At 45.6% G+C, this 6989-nt stretch overlaps 1 pseudogene; it reads right to left on the minus strand.

Moving 5' to 3' along the window:
- Positions 1-6569: 6569 nt before the first annotated feature.
- LOC129666712 (U4 spliceosomal RNA) lies at positions 6570-6651 on the minus strand (annotated as a pseudogene).
- Positions 6652-6989: the final 338 nt, after the last annotated feature.

Raw genomic sequence — 6989 nt, forward strand, 5'->3', positions numbered from 1 at the left:
TGTGTGTGTGTGTGTGTGTGTGTGTGTGTGTGTGTGTGTGTGTGTGTAGGGCTGGTGGAGACCTCTGGAAGGAGGTCCAGAAAATTTAATCAAACAATTTTAGTGTCTAGAAATGGGATCACGAACTCTGGGAACTAGGGGATAACTCCCTATCCTTGGATGTCCCTTTCGCCATGCTGATAAGTTCAGCCTGAGAAAGACCAGCTCTGGCTCATGGCCCAAGTGTAAGAGCTATGATCAGTGTTTCTTAGGTCTCTGCTTCCAGTTCCTTTGCTGTCTCTTCCCATGTCCAGTGTTCCTTGGGATACAGCCTTTCCAAACCAAGGAATCTCCTGAGAGTATCCTAACCAAAATGGCTGTTCCCACATCCAGCATCTATGTCCTTGCTGATTTCTACCAAATCCAGTGGCTTTGAATTTGGCATTTATTGTATTTAGCAAAGGAAATTTGAGCCTAAAAATGCTCCTTCAGTGAGAGCCATCTGCTTGTGGAGAGGTTGGACCAATTTAGGAGAGACAGAAAATTATGCAAATTATCAGTGCAATTTGACATTCATCATTTAACTGACTCATTCCAGAGTGGATTCTATAAAGAAGGAAGGTTACATATATCTGGGTGCTTGTGCTGGGAACCTTTGAGTGGGGTGTGTGCTGTGGTCAGGTACTTGGAATATAAAGAGGCCAGAGAAAAACTTCAGGTCTCCATCTTGTTTTATGTAGCAGTGTCTCTCAGACTTGGCCCTCACCAAGTAGGCTGGCTGCCTAGTAAACTCAAGCTATCCTCCCATCTCCTCTTATCTACTGCTGTGTTTATAAGTATGTGCTATCGCAAGAAGCATTTTTGCCACTGCCCTGGGGATCCAGTTCAGGTTCTTGGCTCTGGTACTGGTGTGTCAAACCCTTTATTGACTGCACTACCTCTCTATCCCCTAATGATTTGACTATGAGTCTCAGCATATCCCAGAAGCAGAAAGACACACTTGGTATATACTCACTTATAAATGGATATTAGACATATAATATAGGATAATCATACTAAAATCTGTACACCTAAAGAAGCTAAGCAAGAAGGAGGACCCTGGGTAAGATGCTCAATCTTTATTCAGAAAGGCAAATGGGACGGACAACAGAAGAGGGAGAAAACAGGGAACAAGGCAGTAGCCTGTCACAGAGGGCCCCTGAAAGACTGGCTATTTGATCACCTTCTCCTGAGGGGGAAGCAGCCTTACCAGGCTACAGAGGAAGACAATGCAGCCACTCCTAATGAGACCTGATAGACTAGGTCAGATGGAAGGGGAGAAGGACCTCTTCTATCATTGGACTGGGGGAGGGGCATAGGAGAAGAAGTGGGAGTGAGGGTGGAATTGGGATGGGGGAGGGGGCTACAGCTGGGATACAAAGTGAATAAACTGTAATTAATAAAAAAAAAACCCTCATGATCTGACAATGGCATTCTCTCTAATTCAGGGCCAGGCACTGTGGAACTGTAGGCCCCAGGGGAAATGGAATTTTCTGATGGCCACAAATCTTGTTTTGCCTTGGACACATTCACCCTTCTATGAGATGCACAAATTCCAAAATGGAATACAATTAACCTTTAGCAGTGTGCAAGCTGGGTAGTGGCAAAGCAAATTTGTTTTCCCTGATTCTGCCGTTGTCAGGATCCTAACAGATGATAGAGCTTGGAGGGACCTAATAATCATTGCATTTTCATAGCTTGGCAATTAACTTCTTCACTCCTGTAGAAGCCTGGAAGGCTGGGATGTTGGAGGTGTGGTTACTCATCATAGCTCCCCTTGCTTCTGACTTGATGCAGGTGGGGGCAACGCCCCCATAGTCTCCGCCCCTCGGGATTCTGAAAAACTATCAGCAGCACTCCAGGAAGAAGCGTGTCACTTCTTTATTTTTGGCAGATCATACTGCTTTGCTTATAAACTGTTATGTACCAAACTACCCTCAGATTTCAGTATGTAAAGGTGCCAAAGCTCATGTATCACCAGTGACCAGTTTTCTAGGGCTGCCGTAACAAAGCACCATAGACTGGGGGGCCATAAGCAACAGAATGTATTTCTCACCTTCCTATGGGTGGGGAGCCTGAGGCCAAAGGGCGGGCGGGATTCTCTGCAGTGCCTCTTGCTCATTGGCAGCACCTTCTCCCTCTGTGTTACACAGTCTTCATTCTGCATGTGTGTCTGGGTCTTCATCTCTTCTCATAAAGACAGCGGCCGTTTGAATTAGGACTCTACTGACCTCATTTTAACTAACCTATCCTTTACAAGGCTCTATCTCCAAAACCAATACCGTTCCCAGGCAGTGAGGATTAGGGTTTAACAAGTGAATTTTTGGGCTAGAGGGACAAAGTGTGTGGGACCCGAGTTAGGATGATGAGGGCAGTGGGGAGCTGTGGCATCCCAGGCATCTCTCTTCCTCTCTCTCTAGCTCCCCTTGCTCTCACTCTTCAGTGTCTTCAAATTTTCTTCATGTGTGGTGTACAGTACTGACTATTTCAGAGTGGCCAGACTTCTATAAACTTCCTTGGAAGTTACTAGCAAACACCCCTTACTCTGTGGGCTATCCAGGGCCAGTTTCATTCAACACAGATGAAATATAAGAGTGTGTGTGTGTGTGTGTGTGTGTGTGTGTGTAAGGAGGTCCAGATCATTGGGGCAGGGTTGTGGATGGGATGGGGAGGGGAAGGGTCAGTATATAACTTGAGAACATGGCCCCGACTCACAAAACTGAAAGGAGACTTGTGTGGGCATGGCACTAATGCCCAGCTCTCTGAATAACCTAGAGGGATCCTGAGTTGACCTCTCACCTCAGTCCATCTTTGTATTCCAGGGGATGGTCTTCCCTGGCTTCAGAAGAGGCTGAAAGAAAGGAAAGAAACACTGACAGCTTTGAAGTGACATCTATGTCAAAGCAATTGGGACCAGGGACCAGAGTATTTAGAACAGAGGCACTTGTGTGGGATTCTGCAAGTCGTTTTTGCTAGTCCAACAAGATGAATATAGAAATAGAGACTAAGCCATTTGGAAAGGACTGCCTACAGGGAGTGGTGGCACACATTTTTAATCCTAGCACTGGGAGACAGAGACAGTTGGATCTTTATGAGTTCAAAGCCAACCTGGTCTATCAGGAAAGTTCTAGGCCAGCAAAAGCTACCTGGATACTCTGTCTCAACCTGCATAGGGCAAAACAACATGAATGTCTCTTTCTGTATAGTTCAATGTAGTTTTTTAAACACACACACACATACACAGAAAGAGAGAGCTAGAGAGTGAAAGAGAGCAAGAGAGATTGAGAGAGATCAAGAAACAGAGAGGAGAGAGAGAGAGAGAGAGAGAGAGAGAGAGAGAGAGAGAGAGAGAAGCTTGTGAAATTGCCCTGTGCTGGATTTGTTGTAAATGGATTTCATAGAATTCAGTGTTTGCGCTACTGGTTTTGGCCTTTGCCACCTTCACCAAGTTTTACTTGTGTACCGTCCAGGAACACTCCTGCTCAGAGCTGCTATATTTCTTTAACTCAGTTTGGCAACATTTCTATTCAAGCCATCACAGGCTGGGCCTGGGACTAAGTACTGGTGTGTGGGAATGGTTTTCCAGTTTTGGAAGTTGCGAGGTCTGGGACTGAAGATGGTGTGTGTAATGAAGAAAATCTGAAGGAAATTAGCGAAGAGCTGAGGAAGGTGAGAGGATTCTATGGGCAGTTCATGAGGAGATCTTCACAGCTGTGTGGAGGTCCAGGCACAAAACACCAGACCTGGCAAGAACTTGCTGGGTCCGGAAGTGTACCTGGAGTTGAGGGGTGTGGCTAGACAGGTGAAAGCATTTGAGGTTCTGGAGTAAAATGGTGGCAAACATGGAGGTCTTAGTGAACCCAGAGAAAGAGAGAGAGAGAGCGCGAGAGAGAGAGTGAGCAGCAGAATTGAGGACAGGGAAGCTGGGAAAGTTTCTAGAATGTACACAGACCAGTTTTGTTTTCTCTACTTGCTTTGGGGATGAGGGTTGTCTTGAAGGAGAAGCCTGGGAGCCTGGGGCTTTGTTGAAATACTTTGTCAGAAGCCCAGGCTGGATCCTGCATGGCCCAGGCCCAGGCCCAGCACAGCAATGTGGAAAAAGGACAGCTTTGGTTGCAGTTGCGGGGCGAGTTGGGGGACACTGTGAAGACACTTCTAAGGAGAAGTCTTGGCTAGAATGTTCTGATGGCTAGAAAGATTGTTGGTACAACTTCCACGATGCACACGTGAATCCCATTGACACAATCACCTTGGAAGTCTCAGGGCCTGATTGGTGTCAATCTGTAAGTTATCCCATGACCTAAGAAGTCTCTAGATACAGAGGAAAGAGACTCAGCCCTGTAGCCATGTCTGCCTGGGATAGATTTTTGGGGTGGATTCAATTGGGCTTGATATATTTTCATGAAGGGTTTGGTACCTGGTACATGAGAAACTGAAGTTCTCTTTGTTTAAAAAAATATTTTATGTTTTATTTGTGTGTGTGTGTTCATGTGTGTCAGTGCTCATGGAAGCACAAGGAAGGCATTGAATCCTCTGGAACTGGAGTTACAGGCAGTTGTGAGCTGCCAGACAGGAGAACCGGGACCAGATTCCAGTCCTCTGCAAGAGGAGCAAGTGCTGAGCCATCTTTTTGGCTTCCTTTTGATGTTCTTTAAAATTATATGTATGGATGCTTTGGCATGTGTGCCTATGCACCGCCTGGGTACCTGGTGTTCATGGAGGCCGAAAGAGAGTGTCAGATTCTTTGGAACTGGAGTTACCGATCGTTATGAGCTACCATACGGGTGCTGAGAATTGAACTCAGGTCCTCTGCAAGAGCAGCAACTGCTTTTAACTGCTGAGACATCTCTCCAGCCCTCTATGCTTTTCCTTGCAGTCTTAAACTAATTTCTTAAATCCCGGCAGTGTTTAAAAAAATAGTCATTTTACTCCCCTAGTAATTTCAGAATGTTTATTTTAGGTTTAGGCACAGTTTATAACTCTATATAATAAGTGAACTGGTGAATGAGCTTAGCAGGGTGTTCAGCCAACACAATTGCCTCAGAAGTGTCTGAAATGGGCTTGTGAATCTTTTTCATGACCAGCTGCCACTGGATCTTTTCAATCATGTGGAAAACAAGTCTCAAGGCAGTGGGTAAAATGGTTTCTCGAGGGATGATCGAGTCCCAAGGCATGGCATCAAGAGGCCATTCTTCAGCACATCAACCAAGAAGAGTAAACACTGCAGTCTGCCTCAAACCCAAAGTGTGGCTTTTGCAGAATAAAGATTTATGATCTGCGTGTAAACGGTGATGAATAACTTGGCAATCCATGTTTTCTGGCACAAGCTGTCAAAAGTAACGAGCCATAGTGTGTTCCAGAGTTCATCTGGTTGTGTGCGTTCCCTATAAAATATGGAATACAGTGGGCCACGATTTGTCTGAGTCTTTGTACAATTCTCCTCCAATTACTGTGCTTCTAGTCCTGTCACCAGCGGAGAACAAATGGGCTGATAATTACAGCCTCAGATAGACTCCCGTAGCCCACATCTCCCTGAGCTTCACTGGCCCCTGTGTCTAATGGGGTCACAATATGAATCATAACTCAAACTTTATTGTCTTTTACTAATGCTCCCTGGTCCCCCCGGCCCCCTTGGCAGTGACCTCCAATTCAGGGCAGAGTTCTCCTCATGCGTCTCAGGATCTCTCTGGGGACACCTCACTCGTCCTTCTATGTAAGTCTGCAGCTTTGCAGTACCGTCTTGCTATGAGCATTCGGTGTCCTCGCCGCATTTGACATCTTGCTGTCTGTGGCTGGGCCTTACCATTTCCCATCAGTCCCAACATATGTTTTTCATGCTCCTAGCATGTGAACTGATAGTGTGTGGCAAGCTGGGAAAACCAAATTTGTCTCTATGATCCCCTCTGCTGTGTGCGCATGTGTGTGTGTGCGTGTGCATTCATGTGTATAATTTGTGATGCTTGCATCCTACATTATTATTTTAATGGAGTGGCATTCCTACTTATATTTGCAGCCTCCAAACCAAGTAGGACCCCATGTGTCTTTCCTAAAATCTTTGCTTTCTAGAAGTGGCTGCTTCTTCCTGGAGAATATTTCTCTCTTGGGAAACCTGTCAGTTTCCAGTGCAAAGAGCATCTCTCTCTGCCATTCCTCAGAACTGCTGAACAAATACAAATCCCAGATAAGCTCAACCTGGGACCTGCATTGCATTTTCTCCCCAGTGAAATACTCGCAGCTTTTTTGCAAAGGGTTTTCCTGTTGCCCGTGACTTCCTTCTTGGAAGGCAGCGAAGTGAGCTGTATGGAAACCAAGGCGCCGCTGTATCTCTCTTGGGCTGGTTCTCGGACTGTGCTTTACTGTTCATATTAGACCATGGTCCTGTATTGCTGCCTGGTTTGCCTAGTAGACACGTGATACCACGTGTGTCTTCATTTCCAACTGGCTCTGTTGGGAGCAGCAGCTGTTTGTAAGAAAAGCCACGGAGAACTGTCACAGATGTAACCGTCCTAGAGGGAGTTCTGAGGAAAGAGTACGTATTTCGCATAATTTGATTTATATTGCTTTTTTTTTCAATTAGCAATAATTGTGCCTTGTGTAACCTCATTGGCTATGATACTGCCACTGCACAAAGCTATATTGCTTTTTGTTTTTTTTATCTGCTCTCTATATCTAACTTCAGAGAACCACCCTTGTAAAGATACGATTAAAGAAGTTGAGGTTAAAAAAATATCAAGGAACCTGGAGCATTCTGAGCCCTGCCAGGCTGTTCTGAGTCTTCAGTTACCTTCCCTGGAGATAAACTGGAAACAGCTTTCTGAAGACGGAGGAGGCCTTAACGTGGAAGGAAGCTGAAGGCTGTTTCTTTCTGAAGTTTGGATGCTGTTCTAGGGATTTAGGATGGACTCTCTGTCATCTTTTGGGATGACTTCATGTCACACCACTGGCTTTTCATGAGCCATGAAGGACACAAA

Source organism: Psammomys obesus, unplaced genomic scaffold (assembly GCF_907164565.1).
Source record: "Psammomys obesus unplaced genomic scaffold, mPsaObe1.curated_primary_1811, whole genome shotgun sequence".
NCBI classification, from domain to species: domain Eukaryota; kingdom Metazoa; phylum Chordata; class Mammalia; order Rodentia; family Muridae; genus Psammomys; species Psammomys obesus.